Source organism: Echinops telfairi, unplaced genomic scaffold, assembly GCF_000313985.2.
Source record: "Echinops telfairi isolate 266 unplaced genomic scaffold, ASM31398v2 ScPeMD7_42;HRSCAF=159, whole genome shotgun sequence".
Lineage (NCBI taxonomy): Eukaryota > Metazoa > Chordata > Mammalia > Afrosoricida > Tenrecidae > Echinops > Echinops telfairi.
The window spans coordinates 4,306,925-4,328,486 of NW_022103940.1; the positions used below are offsets into that span (position 1 = coordinate 4,306,925).

At 36.4% G+C, this 21,562-nt stretch overlaps 1 protein-coding gene and 1 pseudogene across 1 annotated transcript in view; one reads left to right on the forward strand and one right to left on the reverse strand.

Annotated features, from left to right (window-relative positions):
* Window positions 1-21,562, reverse strand: part of DACH2 (dachshund family transcription factor 2) — a 781,274-nt gene that overhangs the window by 356,553 nt on the left and 403,159 nt on the right. The window lies entirely within an intron of this gene.
* On the forward strand, window positions 5,206-5,449 carry LOC115869723 (annotated as a pseudogene).

A 21,562-nucleotide genomic window follows, 5' to 3' on the forward strand; every position in this document is an offset into this window, starting at 1 on the left:
TCCTGAAACATTATTTTTTGCTAATTCCTTCAATGAAGCTTGGGCATGTTCTTTCAGTATCATTTATTCTTGATTATATGCTACCTCCTGAAATGGTTGAATGCCAACCAGTTCTTTTGGTCAGTGACTCTATGTATTCCTGCCTGTTTTGATGCTTATTGCATTGTAGTAGTTAGATTATTTTATGTAAACTTGCATTTATGGTCTGGTGTCTCTGCTAATTCCCCTTCCTGCTTCCTGGGACTCTGCTTAGCTCCTGGGGCATTTCCGTGTGGGATGCCAATGTGGAGAGGTGTCGGTGCCCTGTCATGTTTCCACTGATTTCAGACCCAGTCAACTGTGCATCCACTGGCCTGTGATTTCCCTGAACCCTGCTTCACCTTCCTGCATCACCTGCCCAAAGCTGTGTGAATCTGAGGAGGGATTCATCCATCATCAGACTATGGACTTGAGTAGAACTGGTTGTGAAGCCTTCTTGATATTCAATTACTTCTTGTCATAAAACTCTTTCTTATATGTATGTAAGTGTTACTGGATTTGTTTCTTTAGACGATGCAGCCCAATACTGCGTTATTAAATATTTTACCCAGAGGATCATTCACTATTGCAACCCTAGGCTTGGATTTTTCTTAAGCTATTTTAGCTTGAGATATGATGTGTGCTTGTTCTTCTTTTTAGGTGTTCTAGCTCCAGGTCTTTACATATTTAATATAATCTTGTCTTCTTGAGCTGACCGTTGACGTTTTCAGTTCAGATCTTTTACTCTATTTCATTATTTCTTCCATTTGATTCAGCTGCTCTACATTCAAGAACAAGTTTCAGAATCTCTTTTAACATTCACATTGATCTTTCCTACTTATATTATCTTTTTAGTGACCTTTCATTTAATTTACTTATAATATTCCTGATGTCTTCTCACAGTTGACCAGTTCTTCTGTATTAGTTTTCAGTGAGTCAAATTTATTTTTGAGATTTTCTCTAAATAAGGTGACTTATACTCTAGGTTATATTTTGGTTCTCAAGGTCTGTTGTCAGTTACCTCCAACTCCAACCTGAACTTACATATAAGCAATTGATCGTCTATTTCACAGTCAGCACTTGGCCTTATTTTAGCTGATGATGTTGAGCTTTTCTATTGTTTCTTCCCAAAGATGTAGTCAATTTGATTCCTATGTATTCCAATGGCAATATATGTGTGTACAATTACTGTATTTGCAATGAAGATATCATTAGTTTCATTACTATCACCAACACTTTTTTCCCAACTACTATCCCCCCTCATTGGTTTCAACTTTTATATTCCAGTAGACAATAATTATGAGTGCAATTTGATTGCTTCTTGGAACGATTTCAGACTGAGGACATTGATCGACTTCTTCAATGTCTTCATCACTAGCTTTAATGGTTGGTGCATAAATTTGAATAATAGATGTATTAACTTGAAATCCTTGTGGGTATATGGATATTATCCTACCACAGACAAAATTAAGCTAGATTTTGGAATGTTCTTCTTGACAATGAAAGAAGTACCATTCTTCTCATTTTGTCATTTATACCTTACTAAACTATTTGATTGTGTGATTCAAAATAGACAATATTCATTCATTTCAACTCACTAATGCTGAGAATATTTATATTTATGTGCTCCATTTCATTTTTAATGACTTCCAATTATCCTATAGTAATACATTACATGTTCTGATTATTAGTGGATATTTGCAACTATTTCTTATCATTTTGAGCCTCATCAACAAATGAAGGTCTTGAAAGCCTTATACCGTCTAGGTCATTTGATAAAGCAGTTCATCCTCAGTCATATTTTGAGTGCCTTCTGAGTTAAGGAATCATCTCTGACAAAATTTTGTTGCTGTTCATAAAGTTTTCAGTTACTATTTCCTCAGAAGTGGCAGCCGTGACACTATAGCTGACAATATTCTACTGCCATTCATAGGATTTCCAGTGGCTAATTCCTCAGAAGTGGACAGACAGCCTGTTTCTTCTTCATAGCCTGTGTTTATCTTAGCTGGGAACTTGTTTACATTGGGTGACCCTTCTTATATATGAAATACTAGTGAAATAGCTCACAGTATCACAGCAACATGCAAGCCACCAGTCTAAGACAAATTGACAGAGAACTGATCCTATAGCTAACAGAACAACACACTGCCTGTGTTAGACAGGGTTCTCTAGAGAGATAAAACCAAATTGCTGATAATTAAATACATTTATTTATAAAGATAATTAGATATATAACAAGAAATGAACTGTTAAATCATATACAGATAAATATATAATACAAGAAAGAAGCAGTTAAATTATAAAGCACTACAAATGGTTCAATTGAACTCACTCCAATGAGAGAGTTGTGAGAGACTAGCGGTCCTTCAAGTCTAGTCTGCTGCCAGATCTTCCTCTATTTATAGAGAGAGCTAGGCTATGTCTGCACAGCAGCCAATCAGAAGGCAGGTCACCAACCGCCAGTCCCCAGCTCCAGAGATGTCTTAAAGGGACCTCAACTTACAGTGACACAGTCCACAGGCTAGGCGTCCCACAGGTAGAGTAGCCTTTAAATTGAGGCACAGAACAAGCAAGGCAGCCGCACATTGGTCGGATGATCAAAGAGCGAGAGACAAGAAAGACGAGGCTCATCAAGCCATTTATCTCTCTGCCCTTCAGTTAATCCCACGTGTGTCTATTGGCCAGGCTGGCACAATAAACTATCTCACTGCCCAACCTTCACAATCATTCCTATATTTGAGTCCATTGTTTCAGCCACTGTGTTAATCCATCTCATTAAAGATTTTCATCTTTTTGATGACTCTCTATTTCAACAAGTATTATGTATACATTGGGCTATGGATGGGGGTAAAGAAGGCGATGGGTAAATTTCCCTCTCTTACACTCTTAGAGGCACTACAAGCTTCAAGATCCCCCTGAGGACTAACAGTTCCTGGAGTCCCTTGTATAATGGAATAAATTATAATTTATTCCATTTCCCAGTAAATATATATATACTCAGTTTCCACTGTGTGTGTGTGTGGCATAGTTCTACGTATGAGGGACACACTAGTATATAGGCTAGATAAAGATCAGGGTTTGGGTTTGTTTAGTTTCTTTATATATTATAAGAACCTAAAATAGGTTCTGTTGTTGAGGAGCTTCCTGACTAATGATAGAAACGTGTGCTTGACCTTTTATTTAAAATTTCTCATTGATTTCTTAAGCTGAGTATGATTATTTGATATTTGCATGCCCACTTGTTTATACTTATCAGTGAGCAAAAAATAAGTCAGATGCTTTTATTTTTACTTTTGGAAAGAAGATCTGAGCCCCTAGAGTAAATTAATTGGAATCAAATGTGTGAAAGTACTTCATAATCAAAAAGAATCCATTCAAGGGTAACATAGCTTTATTTGTCTATTTAGCTGTAATGATCTTCTGAAGTAATACATTCCTACCACTAAAATTTCTACTTTCATTTCAGAGAACAAGTCTATTAGCATGATGAAATGCTATGCAGAACCCTAGAAAGTTGGTAAAAATCATTCTTGATAGATTATTCTACCACACTTATCTTTCAGAGTTTTATTAGCATCAGACAGATATTTACATATTAATCAAGACAAATAAACATGTGCAAATTTAACTGGGAATCTATTATTTAGATGAGAATTTAATCAGTGTAGATTGAAAGGTCCATCACTTCAGCATCTTGTTTCTGCTAAAATATTGATTGTGTTACGGATTTCAGTAATGCTTCATGTTACAAACTACAAATAACCATATAATTACTATTTAATTGAGTGATAATTACTTTTTGGTATTTATTAAGTTTTCAGCTTAATTACAAGGTTATTTGTACTCTGTAAAATAAAATAGGCCTTTTTAAAATGCTCCCAACCAAATAGCTCTTTAAATATGTCATCTCTAAACCCTACTAACAAAAATCGTTAAGATGCAAGGCAAAAAAATTGCAACAAAAATAATCTCATCAAACACAAAAAGATTTTCCAGCTTCAGCTTTACAGATTTAGCATTACAAAACAAAAACCTCACTGCCATTTAGTTGATTTCAATTCATATAAGGTATCCTGTAAGACAGAATAGAACTGCCCCTGTGGGTTTTGAGGTTATAAATCTTTATAGGAGCAGAAAGCCTCACCTTTTCCCCATAGAATTTACATTGAGTGCAACATTTATATGACAGTTGTAGAGAAACTGCACAACAAATTATCATTTTCCCAGGGTCCAGGCTATCCTTTAGCATAATTTATCATATGTTTTCCCCCTTCATCTCCAAACCACTCCAAGAGAAGTGACACAATATTTCAGTTCTTTGTCTTTAAAGAATGAATGTATTTCAGCCATACTTGACATTTCTGCAATTGAAGGAATTCTGCAACTGGCATGGTTATTTTCATATGTAAAAATGACTAGGCTATGATACCCAGTGATGTGGCAGAAACTAGACTGTCTGATTTTCCATAATATGATCTTGTTTGATCAGCCAATCAGCTGAGAGTAGAGTTTCCATAGAGGTATGGCCTACTTCTAAAATGTAAAGGGATTGCTGGGAAATCTCTCTCTGCTTCAAGGCTGTACTCTTCTTCTCCCCTTAACCCTGGTTCTGGAGACATAAAGTTACCAAAATCTCCATTCTGCCATCTGACCCATTTTGGATTTGCCAGTCCCTTGCAACCTCATGAGCAACATCAGGAAAAACAGTGAAAAAGATGAAAGTATCAACTATCTCCTTTTCCTACGATCGGCAATCAATATACATGTAAGCAGTATTGCGTTGGGACATTGCATTGGGAAATTTGCTGCAGAACACCTACTTAGAGCATTAATGAGCTAAGATATCATTTTGAGATGCATTTGAAAGTATTTGCATTTGTATTTTTAGTAACTTCATCTGCATGTAAACCTGGACAGTGAATAAGGAAAGCCAGAGATGAATTGTTTCATTTGAATTATGGTGTTGGAGAAGAATATAGAAAGTTTTGTGGGCTACCAAAGGAGCAAACAAGTCTGTCTTGGATTAAGTCCATCCAGAATACTTCTTAGAAGACAGGATGGTGAGATTTCTATCATCTCATGTTCTTTAGGCATGTTATCAGAGAATACCAGTCTCGGCAGAGAGCCTTAGGTCTTGGGCCTGTTAAATGTGTTCTCTCTTTATGGATCCAGGCTGCAGCTAAAAACATGCTCCACCAGATCCTTGGTCAGGCCAAGTAGCATCCAGGTTTGAGACCTCTCTGCATATTTATTGGAGCTGGAGGTACTGGAACAGCACTGTTTGTCATGTATCTAGCATTGTTTAATACATATGTCAGTTGGGATAGAAAGACCCTCTCAGAACCATGGAATAACCTGGGGCCTAATGATATATACAGGTTCTACACTGAACACGGATTAGAGCAAACTGAAGAATGAAGGGCCTGCCTGACTTCTAAATGAAATGTTTTCCATAAACCTGCTTAGATTGAAGGTCTTCTAGAACTTATCTGCACAAATTCCCCTATTTTATTAGGATTGAATTGTTCCCTAAATGTATGAAATCATGCTGGCTTAGGAAGTTGGGGTTTATGCTGACTAATGGTGCCTGGCTATCAGAAAGCATACCGTCTTGGGTATTAAAGATTTCTTTTCAAGCAAGCAGTCATCTGAGTGAGGTGTCAACTAAGCCCAGAGGGAAGAAGCACACCAGCCGGTGTGATCCAAGTATTCTAAATAATATGATCCAAATCTAAAGGGAAAATGGCATTAGAACTTAAATTGTGAACGCCTGGTTTACAGAAGGCTTTGGATGACAGTGGAAGCCCAAAAATCCATTTACAAGGCCCACACATGGTTTAGCGCTAATGAATCCCCTCTGACCACAGTTGATGGATGTAGATAGGCTAGTCGTGTTATCCGACAGAGAGCATTGTAAAGCCGATTATGGCAAATGTAGTTTGGTCAAAATACAATATCTTATTATTTTCTCTCTTTTGACCCATTTAACAACTGTTTCAGCTTTTTTTTTTTTTTAAGTGAAGGGGAAATTCACATGGATTAAGCCCCTGGGGAAACCCTTCTGACCAGGGAACAGGGATGTGAACAGCCTTTCTGTCATGCATAATGCATCAGAAAGTGGATTGCTGCAAATGCAGTTAGGATAAAATTTAGCACCCTATCATTTTATATTCCTTATGATTCATTTAAATTTGTTCTAATTTTTAATATTTTCTTCTTGCTTTTCTATTGAGTTTTTTGTTGTTGTTTCTGTGTTTTTAAATGTTTTCCTGTATATGAAATCCAGGATAGGTAAATACATAGAGATAGTAAATAGATGAATGGTCCCTTGGATGAACGGCAGGAAAGTTTGGGGGGAAATGGGGAGCTAATAACGATGAGTACAAGATTAAAGAAAATGTTCTCAAATGGATTGTGGTAATGATTGTACAACTCTTCTTGATGTGACTGAACTCTTGATATGCATGCCAATTAAATACCAATGAAATTATTGAAAAACAAGTATCTGAAAAGTCAAATGACGAAGAAGAGGAAGATGGAGGGGAGGAGGAGAAGAAGAAGGAGAGACCAGTCTGATGAACAACACCAGGCTTGGTAAATTAAAGGGTCATTGAAAAAGAGACAGATTAACACAATGATGTAACAATGGGTTCAAACTTTGAACAGTTGTGTGAGGATGGCTCAGACCTGGGAAATGTTTCATATTGTTGTGCATAGGATCACTATGAGAAGGAACTAAATTGAAAGCATCTAAAAACAACAATAGTAACTCCATTCTCACCAATGCATCAGCCACATCGTTGAATAAAATTGCTCTTTAGCAAAATAATTTACACATTACATTAGGTAAATCTGCTGCACAAGACTCCTTTAAAGTATAGAATAGCAAAGATATCACCTTGAGGATTAAGATGCACCTGGCCCCAAGTCATGGTATTTTCAATTCTCTCATATGCATATGAAAGTTGACCATTGACGAAGGAAAACTGAAGAAGAATCAGTGCAATTGAATTTCGGTTCTGGCAAAAAATATTGAAAGCATCAGACACTGACAAAAGAACCCTGGTGGGGTTCCAAGACTATACATCTTTATAGAAGTAGAAAGTCTCATCTTTCTCCCACGGAGCAGGCTGAGTTTTTTGAACTGCAGACCTCGAAGTTAACAGCCCAATGTGTAACCATATGCCACCACGGCCCTTCCAGGAAAGATCAATCCCGGGGAAAAGAAATCATGCTTGGTGAAGTACAATGGCAGCAAAAAGGAGGAAAATAGTCGATGAGATGAATTGATACAGTGGCTGCAACAAAGGGCAGAAAGTCAAGGACAAATGTGGGATAGTGCAGCATCTGGCAGTGTTTCATTCTGTTGTGCCTAAGGTCACTATGAGCAGAACCAACTCATCTCATGTGGGAATCAACTGACCTCAATGTTGGTGGATCAATCCAGCCAATTTCTCCGAGGGAGGAACATGAGGCTGGCAAGTCTCTATAAATATTTACAGAGTCTGAAATTGAGCTTCAGAGCCTATATGAGTGACAACTGATTTGATGGCCGTGAGTCTGGAGTTCTTTTGGGTTTTTTTTTTTGTGTGCGTGTGTGTGTGTGTGTGTGTGTGTGTGTGTGTAAATTTTACTGGATTTTCTCCTCTACAGGACCTAGAATAGATATTTTGTTACAGAGAGAGATTCTAAAGGAAAATATTTAATGGATGCATTTTCTAAATTGGTTTTTAGTCCAGGCTAAATTTAAAGGCACTAATTTCTCTATTTCTAGACCAATTCCATTAAGGAAATGGAAGTATTTTGCTTCTTACTGGGATAGACATTTATTCCTTATATGGATATGGCTTTGCTACATGCATTTTTTTTTTTGCAAAAAAGACCAACTATAAGACTGAAAGAATGTACCTCACCATCATGGTACCCCACATAACCTGGCTTCAGAGCAAGGAACATGTCACAGAAAATGAATTGTGGTAATGGGCTCCTTTTCATGGAATTTGCTAGTTTTAGAATATTACCCATCATTCTAAAACAACTGGCAGGATAGAACAATAGAATTAACTTTTAAAACCTGGATTATGGCAGCAGCTTCGTAGCAATACCTGACAAGGATTGGAGACTATTTTTCCGGAACCCATATACGTTTTGAGTCAGCATCCTATATATAGTGCTCTTCCTCTTATTGCAACAATTCAAGATTTAGGAATGAAAGGATGAAAATGGGAGTGGCACCAGTCACTATTACCCCTAGTGACCCAATCACAAAATGTCTGCTGCTCTGAATATATTCGTTTCAAATGGAGGAATATTACCTAGAGACAAAATATCGAACTAGAAGTTAAGAATGTGAGCTGGCCACTTTGGGTTCCTCGTGTATCTGAATCAACAGGCAAAGAAGCGATTGACCATAATTGGCTATGATGGAATGAGCTTGTTTTTACAAAATGATGATAACAAAGAGCATGTCTGGGATGCAGGATATCCCGTAGGACATTTCTTAATAGTAACCATGTCCTATGGCTGAAGACCATGGAAAACCCAATTACTATAAGAGTGCTAGAAGCTGTTCGGGAATGAAGGTTTGGGTCACCTCACCAAGCAAAGAACCATGCCCAGCTGAGGCACTTGCTAAAGATAAAGGACAGTGTGGAGGAAAGAAGTTCTGATATCATCTGCAACTGAATGACAATTTGCCGAAATAAAGATTGTAATTGGTATGAGCACACCTTTGTGGTATGTTAGTGGAGTGTGTGTTGTTCATTTATTATCACATTCAATTCTACACTATTTTATTCTTCCTTATACTCATTGTTTTTCATGTCAGTTTTTTTAATTGTGGCAAAAGTATACAAAATAAAACCTTCTCCAATTCCACAAATTCTACACATATAATGCAGTGCCACTGATTAGTACACTTCATGTTGTAACCCATTATTGATATCCTTTTCCAAATTATTCTACCACCATTAACATTAACTCAATGCGTCCCTAAGCAGCAATGGTTTCTCCTTCACTCATGGTAACCATTGGTCAAGTTTGGTTTCTTTCTTTCTTTTTGTAGTTTTGTTGATATAGTGTTCCCACATTAGACACTCTCCCATGACGAAATCGCTTTAAAAGAGAATTGTAAACATCATCACAATCAGTTCTAGTGCTCCCTCCCGTCTCCCTTCAGTCTGCTTTATGACCTACAGCTTTTGCATCCCCAGAGATTACAGCCCTATGTTTTGCAGGGGTCTTCAGTTTGCCACCTGAGCCATGGATTTGAGACATTGTCAATCTCCACATTTGTGCGAGCTATTGCTCACACACACACACACACACACACACATTTCATTGGCGTTACTCCTCTAGAACACCTGGGCTAAGACACCATGAGAACATTACTTCATAACTTAGAAACTTTATAGAGTTGGACATTCCCTAACAGAATTTAAGCAGGTTTTCTGGTTTCAGAAAGATAGGACACATTGTAAGCTGCATCTATTCATATTTATAAGATAGAGGCAGCTGGTATTTTGCTCTTTAAAAGTAAATTTCACTATTGTACTTGTATGCATGTGAGAAAGAGATATCAGTCATTATGAATCAAAGAGTATATGAGATGAATCATTTTTGTTTTTTCTAAAAATCCAGTTAATAATTATTGATATCATGAATCTTCAAGAAATGTAATATAAAACATATGGCCTGTGCTAGATTTAGTCAGAAATCATGAGACATGTCATTCTCTTCAGTGGTATCTGTTCTTCATATATTTTAAAGAAATGCAAGTAACATTCTTGCACAGATTAGAAAATTTCTGAGAGTATAGAGGCAGTTAAGGGTGGCATTAAAGTGACTTGCAAAATATCACAGCATTGAATTTCTGAAGGGAAAGCAAGTGTGAATGACCTGGGATTCACTTTCTAAGATATCACTGATAATTCAAATTCCTTGAGCCAACTGTTGAATACGTCATTTCATTTGTTTGCTTTAGAAGCAAAGAAAAGAGGAATGACATTAGATTTGAAGGTGTTGTTTATCTGCAGATAAAAGTGCTGCTCTGATTTTCAACATACTTATTAAATTAAATAAGATTTTCCCCATGACAGTAAGACCTTTAACTGCATAATGGATTAATAATAATCTCTTTGGTCTGGCATTGAGCATAGTGGGTCAAGTGTGCCAGCAGTAGTTCGATTCTACCTGATTTTTCAATGTTTATAAAGAGAAACCAACTATGACCACACAGCAAACTGAATCCATCCTCTCAATGTTGGCAAACTGAGCACTCGTCTTAAGCTTGCACTGTGCGGTGCTCTCAACCAGAGCAAAGGCATAAGCAACCAATTTAGCAACCAGGCAAAAGGCACCTATGTAAATTGGTCAAATAATTACCATATGCGAAATTGTTTAAACTGGTAACTGGAACCTGGTCACTATGGTAACTCATAAAAGGGTGTTTGTGTTAAATTGGGAATCATTCAATCTTTGAGAACTTAATGCATGGCTCATCATGTCCTCGGAAGATATCAATATGAGGAAAAACAACAAGAACAATAACAATAAAAAGTACCAGAGGCAAAATTATTTCATTTCTGTTACCATTTACTCTCTTTTTCAGTTCTTACAAATATACCTAAAACATAAATTTGAATATATTAAAAAGCATCCAAACCAGAATTCTATCAGAGATAAGGGAAAAAATCTTTCACCTAAGGGTTTTAATCTGATAAAGGAAAACCTTCACTTGTCAATGAGTCAAGCAATACGCTATCAAGGCTCATGTGGCATAATCCATGTTTATGTTTCACTTTATCACTGTTATGAATTAAATTATTTATAGTTATTTTTAAAGTATATTTCACTTTCTTGGTAACATTGAATTTCTGTTTTCCTTAAATAAAAAATAAGTCTCAGAATAGATCATTTAAAGGTTGACCACTCATTTTGATAGAAAATATAACTGTGAAGCTAATTTATACTTCATTTACTTGACTCTGTTGCCTGTTTAAATACATGGCCCCTGGGCCTGATATTATCACCTTTAAACAAGTTTATATTTTGTCATAAAACACCTAACTTCTAATAAATATGTTATATATTTAGCAAGGATTACAAAACAGAAATGCTGAAGTATGATGTGAATGTTCAGCAGGCTCCCATTGTTCAGCTGTGTATTTCCTATTAACATCAGTGCAAGCAATGTTCCTTATAAATCTTGGAGCAAACCAAATTAAAACACATCTTTGTCATCCAAACAAGAAAGCTGTCAGAAACAGTGCTTTAAAATAATGCCATTCTTGATTTCACAAAATGCATTGTTTTGGAAATTTTCTGATATTAAGGGACTGAATAATGGGTTAACATTCACGTTTGGATATACTGAAATATGAAATTCAACATGTCATATACCTCCCCAAATGCCATACTCCACTTTTCCTTTCCTTGTTCAATCAGCATGACATGCATCTTCTTTATTGACAAAATTAAACTTAAGGGTCATTTTGATTCTTCTCCTATCCTTCATCAATTCATGGACAGTTCATTGCTCCAATCCATTCTACATGAAACATGCTTTCCATTTTGGTGAAATGTCCCTTTCACCATTTTGCTCTAGAATTTTCAATATTCCCTGTCAACCTGCTTTGATATCTTTCTTCTTTTTGTCCATTTTTTTTCCTTAAATGCGTCTTCCACTACAGCTGGAGGACTCTTTCTTATCTACTAAGCAAGCATTCGACACGCAAAGCTTTTCACAGTGAAAACTTTCAAGGTACTCAGGTTTCTGGGAACAAGTCTGTTAAGCTCCACTGATGCCTTGAGAAGGTTTTAGTATAATATTCTGTTACTGTTGTGTTGGTTTGCTGAAAGGCCATTTCCTCTACTTTGTAACAGAACATTAGTTTTCTCTACTGTTTATTGTAAACGATTGTACCAGTATTATTGAACCCCTTATTTGTTCCATGCTTTGCAAATAAAATTACCTTGGTAATTAATTCCTCAATGATCTTAATATTTAAAATCTTAAGTTTGGATGATAATCAGAAAATGTTGTCAAACGGTGTTATGATAACAGCTTAAGAAGTTGAACTTAAGAAGCTTACGAAGTTCTTAATTTGAGCTGGCCGGTTACAAATATGATTACTGTTCACCTGTATAAAATGGTGTGATGGTACTAGCTGACCTCCTTTGACTTCGTAAGGAGAAAGGAGAATCAAACTCAATAGCAGCCCTGTTTCTACGAGGCTGAAGTCAGTCATGTGTCCACTCTCCAACATAAGTTAATAACTCTGACATTGTCCCTCCCATGTCACTCTCTGCTTCTCTACTTCTAACATGATTCAGGTTATACTTAGTAGGATGGGAAGATTAACCACGGCCCACACTAGAGTCCCATACACTCATTTTCTGTTTCTACAAAGTCTTTATGTGGGAGTTAAAAAGACTATGGCTAGAAGACCCATGTAAAATAATTCACTGGACCACAACCTTACTGTATGAGTATCTATGGAGGGGAATACTGCTTGAAGCAAATGTTCATTTGATAAGGATAAAAAACAGTTTTCTCACTGATTTAAAATCCTCTTTTAAAAATTAGTCTATATGGAGAAATAATGGCAATGCTTAGTAAAGTAAAATTACCTTAAAGCAATCTCAGTGTGATGTAATGGGGGAAACACAAGAAATTACACCTGAGCGACTCACTGCCTCACTCACTCACTGTCTCACTCACTCACTGTCTCACTCTCTCACTGCCTCACTCTCTCACTGCCTCACTCATTCACTCACTGTCTCACTCACTCACTGTCTCACTCTCTCACTGCCTCACTCTCTCACTGCCTCACTCTCTGTCTCACTCTCTCACTGACTCACTCTCTCACTGTCTCACTGACTCACTCTCTAAAAAAAAAAAGAAAGAAATTACACCTGAGCTTTGTTTCCAGTTGTGGTAAGGAGAATTCCAAAATGCTCCTTCTTCTCAATATTTGTAGTCCTTATTGTCAGAATTGTGACAAGGATATGATATCATTTCTGTGATTATGTAACATTATATTGCGAAATGAATCTGAAAATGTAATGGAGGTAGCTAATTAGATAACTCAGTGAATCAAAAAAGGAGTGTATCCATTGGTAAACCCAATCTAATCACTTGAGCCCTTTAAAAGCAGAGATGATGTCATGGATCATACCATTGCTAGTTTCAAGATGGAGAAAGGCGTGTGGGAAAGAATGTGGGTGGCTTCTAAAAGTCAAGAACAACCAGAAAGGTAATAGGCACCCAATTCTTACAATCACAATGAACTAAATCCCGCTAACAATTTTAATAAGCTTGTTGTGAAGTTCTTTCTGAGCTTCCATATAAAAGCTTAGTCTGGCCAACATCTTGATTTTTTTTATGGGTGTGATTTATTTATTGATGTTTTGGTAAAATTCATCAGTTGTGTCTTTTGGGCATCAAGCTTAATATAAGAGAAGATTCTAACTAAAAATTCAGTGTCATTAATAGATAGTAGTTTCTTCAGATGATCAATTTAAAAAATAATTTTATTAGGGGCTCATACAACTCATCACAATCCATACATACATTATAAATTTTATTATTATTTGTCACATCTTACACCACCCGACATCTCCCTTACCCACTTCTCCACTGTCTGTCGCCCTGGGAGGAGGTTATATGGAGACTTTGTCATCTGTTCCCCTTTTCTCCCTCACCTTCCCTCCACCCTCCCAATATTGCCACTCTCTCCACTGGTCCTGAGGGGTTCTTCTGTCCTGGGTTCACTGTATTTCCAGTTCCTATCTGTGCCAGTGATTTTTAACTTGCACTATCTTAAGGAAAGAACTCAGTGATGCCCAACAAAAGTTTTAACCTACAGAACTGTATGATAATATGTGGGTGCTGTTTGAATCACTTGATTTGTGGTCATTAGTTAGGTAGTTATAAAAATTAATATGCAAACTTTTCATTATTGAGCTCTGTGACTTCAGGATAATCACATCATTATTCTGGATTGGTTTCCTCACTTTATGATTAGGAATGAAAGCTAAAGAGCTCTAGATTTAATGTTAAATTTCTAATAATCTGCTATCCTAAATATACATATAATATTTCACATTCTCATCTGTCAATTTTAGCTAATATTTTTGTTATACAAAGTTATAACATAAATTATTAGTCCTATTAAAATTTGCAAATGCAAACACATATCAAACAATAAAACCACTCCTTACAAGATAACAGTATGTAGACAATTAGTGTGTCTCTCCTCCCTTCTCTATGTATGCATCTATGTAAAAATGTATATATATATGTGTGCAATCATTTGAAAAGCCAAATGTGCCACATAGATTTAGAATATAATTACTAGTCTATTGTATTGAATATTCTATTCTAGTATATTGAATAATATACTATTCAGTTATTTGTAGAGTTAAAATGCAATTCACACCAAAGTAATTTTGAATGACCCCCAAAATCTAAGTTAGCATGAAGGAATAATAGTTAGACTATTTATTCTAAATAATATTTAGAATAATTTTTCTAAATAAAAATTGGAGTATGAATTTATTTTGTGTATACTTTGCTTTCTATGATGTAGCTATCTTATTACTTATAAAAATAACCTTATTAACTAAAACTAAATGTGCTTCATCACTGATAACTTTTTTCTAGAAAAATTAAGTATTAAGCTGCTATTATAATTGTTAACTCTAATTCAAAGTTTGCTCTAAATCGTAAAAGCATGGCTTCGCCTTTTAGAGAAGAACTAGTGATTTCCAAGGTTAAAAAAATAATGAAAATTTAAAGTTCTTAAACTCTTAGAATGTAACCCCATCAATGAGGTGTACATGCACTACATGAAAATGTTTGTTAAAACTTCACTCTAACCTTCCTTTTCTTTTCCAAACAGAGAGACATTTCCTAGTTGTGTATAGAGTACTTTCATCCTGTTCAGAATTTTTAATGTAAATTAAGTTCATTTGAGCCCTATGATAAGGTGATCAATTTGTTCCCCTCAACTCATTTTGAACATGAAGTGTAGAATAGGTTATACCTATTTTTTACACCATTTTATTTTGAGGCTATACCTTAGGGTATAGGCATTCTTTTGCCATTCCTGGCATAGGTCTTGTAACAACAAGAAACTTCAACAATTATTTAGGACAAAAGGGAAGAAGGAAAGGAAACATGAAAAGAGGGAGAAAGGGAAGACGGAAGGAGGAATGTGAGAAATATAATATTTTGACAGGATATGTTGCAATGTGCTATTGTAAGCATTTTACTGAGTTTCTTTTGCTACTCTGGAAAGAGAAACAGTAGCCAAATAGATTGATTTTCTCCAGAATTCTCCCCAAACTGGTTTAAAATACAAGAATTAACAGGTGACAGGTTTACCAATTAGTGCAACAAGAGAAAAGCACACTGAATATTGGTGCAATCTAAATTTAGGAGGGAAAGTTTTCTGATTGGCAGGTAACAAATCCAAAAATGCTTTCCTATTTATATGAAAGGATTGTTTCTGCTTAAAATGCATTTGCTTAGAAATACACACATAATTTTAACTTGAAAACTGGGGACGCTAGGTCAGTTGGTTAGCAAGTTTAGAAAAATAACACAGTTTTAATTAATTCGCAATTTACACTAATCCACAAGAGGGCAGGGGGAGGGAGGGACAAAAGAGGAGCCTATGCCAAGGGCTCGAATAGAAAGTAAATGTTTAGACAATGATGATGGCAACATAGGTACAAACATGCTTGATAAGAGGATGTATGGAGTGTTACAAGAGCTGTAAGATCCCCCAATAAAATGATCTTTGAAATAAAATAAGCTTCAAAGAAATGGTAAGGAAAGAAAGGGCTTTTCTTTTTCCTAAACTCTCACTAAGTAGCTATTGTACCCTTCTTCTTCCTGTCTTCTAAAAAAGTAGTGGGGTGTTATTTAAACTCTTCTTTTACCCTTCAGATGCAGCATATTATGAGACACTTTTGAATGAATATTAGCCACTAAGGAGTGCAAACTCTCTGACAACTTCCTTAAATTTTTTCCAGTTACATAAGCATTTCACAAAACCCTTCTTTATAACTGTATACATTATAAATTAAGCATTAAATGAAGCAGAGGTTCACCTTAAGCCTAGGACCAAGAATAATGCTTTTAAATCTTTTTTATTCTTTTGTAAAAAGATAATAAAAATAAGAAAGGTGTTATGAAAGCATTTTAAATCATTTCCACTTGAAACATGAAGGCTAATGAAAAAGAACTATGTGAATTTGAGAGGAGTGATTAATAATGTGTGTGTGTGTGTGTGTGTGTGTGTGTGTGTGTGTGTGTGTGTGTAAGGTAGCAATTCAAGTGCAAGGCATGACATAGTAAACTGAAAGTGTCCTGGATGTGTCTAATCTCCCCAATCACTGCCAGACTGCTTTTTCACTGGAGGGACAGGAAAGCTCGCAAACATTCCTCATCGGTATCTATTGGTAAAAAGCCAGCAATGAAATACACTGGAAAAGGATATTTTCTGTTTGTACTTCCCTTGAGTTGAAGCTTTCTAACAACTTAGCGACTATATTTTGCCTGAAGATAAGCAGTAGGATCGTTTTTTGTCTTTTGTTGCAAACTGAATGCATGCAGTCTAATCTTGGAGTCTCTTCCTCTACACTACAGGTGCTTCCCTTTTGCTCTTAAACAGTGGGTATTTGTTGATGCTCCGAAAATAGTGGTTAATTGCCTCTGACTAAGAGGACTACAGAAAGTCTAAGTAAATGGTGTCCCAAATAAATTCCAATGAATGCAAGATATTTCCATTCTCCGAAATATTACACTGGACATTTATAATTTATTTTTTCAAGATTCCTCTTTTAAACCACTTTGTTCTTCAGCATTTTATCCCTTGAAGAAGTAAGTAAAAATGTGGAATATGTTTAAAGGGAGCATGTTAGATTATTTAAGAACCTACAGTTGAAATCAAGTGTGTGGAATTTGTTTGTCTTGCTACTTATGTCCTTGAGAAATTACTTTCCTTCTGTTTATTTTCTGCTAAAATGAGCTGATAAACACTAAAGTTTCTAAGTGTGTCTAACTCTAAAGCTGAATTTGTAGGTAAGCCAGAACAGTTACATGGCCCTTATGTAATCTTCTGGCATTGTGAATGACGAGTTTGGCTGCTACTAGCCGGGTCACAGTTTGAAACCTCCAGCCACTCAATGGGAGAAGCATGAGACTTTCCACGCACGTAGAAGATTTAGAGACCTGGAAACCCACGAGGGTAGTTCTACTCTATCCTACAGAGCCACTCTGAATCAGAATTGGCTCAGTGGCAGTGAATTTGGTTTTGAGTTTATTGCAAGAAAGGAGTCCTGGTATCATAGTGGGTTAAGCATTGAGCTGCTATCCAAGAGGTGAGGGATTCAAATCCACCAAGTGCTCCATAGGTGAAGATGAGGCGTTGTGCTTCTGTAAACATTTATAGCCTCAGAAACCCAGTGGAACAATTCTACTCTGCCCTGTATGGTCCATATGAATCAGAATTGACGTGGTGACAATAGGATTGGATTTGAGTTTTAGCGCAAGAAAAGGCTTGGAGGTTTTAGAATGATTTCAAAGTTGCACACACAACAAGTGAAGGTGATTGTAATGAATAATTTCTTGAAAGGGGGTGCTGGTTCAATCTTTTCCATGTGAGGGAAATTTGAATAACAGTAAAGGGAAAATAAAAATGATAAGTCAAATATTCATGACTCAGGGGCTGCCTGTAATTTAGCATATGTAAAAATACAAATCTTTTATCAAAACAATGACTGCTGGGTCTAAAATATAATGTACACAAAAACATGAAATTCAAAGGTCACATGTGTATATATACATGTACATTACCTACAAATCAGGACCTAAATGGCATTAAAAAGAGCCTGAATTTGACTCCCACTTGTGCTTGCCTGATTGTGATACACATGATTCATCTTACCAATTTGCACATGGCAATTGTGAGCATCAAATTTCCCTCTTCATATTAATGATCTCATATGGATAAATTAACATTTGTTATGCAAGATTTTTTACACTTTTCTGGTAAAAAGTATACCAGAAATATGGATTCCCCACCCCAGTCATTGTTTAAGCATTTGCCAGCATAAATCTATCAGAAACCAAAACACTGTGGCTGTTTTTAATCAAATTATTCTTCATTTGAGTATATAATTTTGATGTTTTACATAACTGAAGGCAAATCCACTAAGTCTACTATGCAATATAATGAAAAAGGACATTATAAAGTATGTGATTTAGCAAAATTTTAGAAAATGTTTTCTCAATCCATGTATCGAAGCTTGAAAACTTCTGTTTCCCTAAAAAGAACTAGCAATGGTAAACAAAAGCATGGTCACAGACATCAGAGTATCACAACGTTTTTGGAACTTCCATGATTATTTCCACAAGCTTGAGCAAAACACCAAATGCCTCTGGCTGGACCTCATTGCTTTATCTCTAAACTGAATGTTCCAGACTAAATGACCTTGTATTGTCCTACAGCCAGTGGAGCTTGCCTGTAGTATTAAATAAAAAGATTGACGCTGAGGGAGGTGGGGGGCCAGCCCCCATCGCTAATACTCCTATTACTACTACTCGGGTTCAGTAATACTACTTCTGGGTTCAGTAATGCACAATTGTACGGTTGAGATATATAAGCATTATATTAAAGTCATCGAGAGCATGAGAGATAATACAATAATACAGTCAGGCATGTTACATGGTACCATTGCTCACCTCAGCCCAGCTTGGTGGTCCACGTGGAGAGAGGGGGAAGGGAAGGAGGGGAAGGGAACAAGGGAGAGGGGAGTGACCAGGGAGTGAGCAGCAAGGAGCTCAGAGTCAGAGAGAGATCTATATTGCTGACTCACACCTATATACCTTTTGGGGGCATGCCAGCCCACTAATTACAGGTAGAGACATACGTCACAGGAAGGGGATGCACTATAGGTTACACAGCAATGGGGGGGTGGTCTAGGGGGTGGTCTCTGGGTCTCCATAGGAACCATTATCAGTAGGGTGCAAACTCAGCCTACAGGAGCCTGTCCATTGTCCACAGAGGCAGGGAGCAGGCCCACCCCTGTGGTGGGATGAGACAGCAGTCTGGCAACTGATTGCCTTCAGGGGAGGGAATGCCTGTGCATCTGACCTCCCCCCACACTTGCCTGTCTTTGTAAGGGGGAAATTAGCATTCAGGACAGGTTATGGAGATTCCCATAGCAATGTCTACTCTACTGACATGCTTTTTGTTTGTTTGTTTGTTTGTCTGTTTTCTTATTTGGTCTTCTTTGATTAGAAAGAATTCATTCTCATTTTCTTTACGTTAACTATCCACCAAAGTAAACGAATAGCATAACAAACCAGTTGCATTCTGAATAACAATTTCCTTACTTCAAATTAACATTGGTGATTTAAAAAGACAGTGTTCAAAAAACACCTATGTATTTTCAAACAGTCTAGGTACTGTACATAGTTAATGTACAATGTTGACTGAAAAGATTTTCAATATTCTGAAAGCATTTAAAATACGGATCATTTCTAAAGTTTCTAAAAATATATGGCCAAAGAAATACAAACAACTATTCTAGCAGCCTCTATACATGAGAAACACGTATTTTAAATAATATATAAACAAAAACTGACTAGACTGGATGTGATGATGGCAAGAATTACAGTCACTGAAATATTTCAAAGCTTAAGAGCACAGATTTTTGAAAGAAACCCTGTTTAACAGATTGAACATTAATATATTGGAAAATAATTGACATATGACTAAAAGAGCTTAGGCCGCATCTCCATAACTTGGTGTGATTCCTTAAAATGTATTCCAATACCCAACTCACAAATATAAGGTCCATTTTCAGAAACTGGTTTCTCCTGAAAGCATATACAAAGCAAGTGAGATGAAATGTCAACATCCTTATTTCTAAGGAGCATTCTGGCTGTACTTCTTCCATGAAAGATTTGTTTGTTTGTTTGTTTGTTTCTTGGCAGTCTGCAGGACTTTCAATATTCTTCGCAAACACCATAATTCAAATGTATCAAATCTTCTTCAGTCTTCCTCCAACATTTTTCAAACTTCACATGCCTATGAGACCAATGAAAATGCCATTGCTTGGGTAATGGGCCTCTTAATCTTCAAAGCGTCTCATCCATATTAAAGACTGCAATCTTTGATCTTCATCCCTAAGGGCTTCTGTGCTCCTCACCTTCTGCCAGTAAGGTTGTATCATTTGTACATCACAGGCTATTAATAAGTCTTCTTCCAATACTGATGTCTACATCTACTTAATTTAGTCCAGTTTCTTTTGCTATATGTGCAGCATCCAGATGGAATACGTATACCGAAAGGATAAAATTTTGATGCAGATCTTCCCTCATTTAAAACAATGCATTGTTCTCTGGCTCCATTTCAACGGCTACCTCGTGGTCCATATACATGTTCAACATGAACACAGTGAAGTGTTACGAATTCCCATTTGCATCAAAGTTATTCATAGCTTGTTACGATCCCCACAATGAAATTAACTTTCACAATCAAAGAAATGCAAGTAAACGTTTTTCTGGTATACTTTGTTTTCAGATAAAATCCATCTGACATCAGCAATGATATCACTTGTGCCACAACCTTTTCTGAATCCATCTTACATTTCCATCATCTCCCGGCCAATGCACTGCTGCAAGCATTTTGGGGTCATCTTCAGCAAAAAATTTATTTGAATATTAATGATATTGCTAGATAATTTCCAAATTGTGTTGTTTCACCCTTTTCGAAATTGGCACCAATATGGATCTCTTCTGGTTAGTTCATCAGCTATCTGTTTTTCTTTTTTTGGCATCAACAAATAAGTGCTTCCAGTGCTTCATCAGTTGTTGAAATATTTCAAGTGGTATTCCATGAATTCCTGAGGCTTTGTATTTTGCTAATTTCTTCATGGCAACTTGGATTTCTTCCTTCAGTACCATGAGTTCTTGATCATGTTATGTATTTTATATAGTTTTATTGACATATAATTCACATATTCTGCACTTCCATAGTGAGGTGAAATCACAAAGGGTTGCACAACCATCACCACAATCAGTTCCAGAACATTTTCTTGTTTCCTACACCCTCTGCTAACAGCTCCACATTTCCATTCGGCCTCCCTCCACTACACTCCCAATAAGCCATTAATCCAGGTGCTATTTTTTATAGATCCACTAATTTTGGATTTCATATAATGGAAATATGCCCAACGAAGAAATAGAAAAAAAAAACAAGCAAAACACAACAAAACAATAACAAAATAAACTATAGAAAAACACCAATTGAAAAGAAAGCAGGGAGTATTAAAAAAACAAAATCGTTTTTAGAAATGTTCAATAGGACATTAAATAATAAAGTGTTCGGTTTTTACATAAGTGGTTCTGCAACAAGCAAGTCTCCATTTTACTCTGCAGACTAGCAAGAAGTTTCACACCCTTGGTCCAAGGCCAGAACAAATTCACCGGAGGCTCAATCCATGTATATTTGCCTTGCACTCTTTT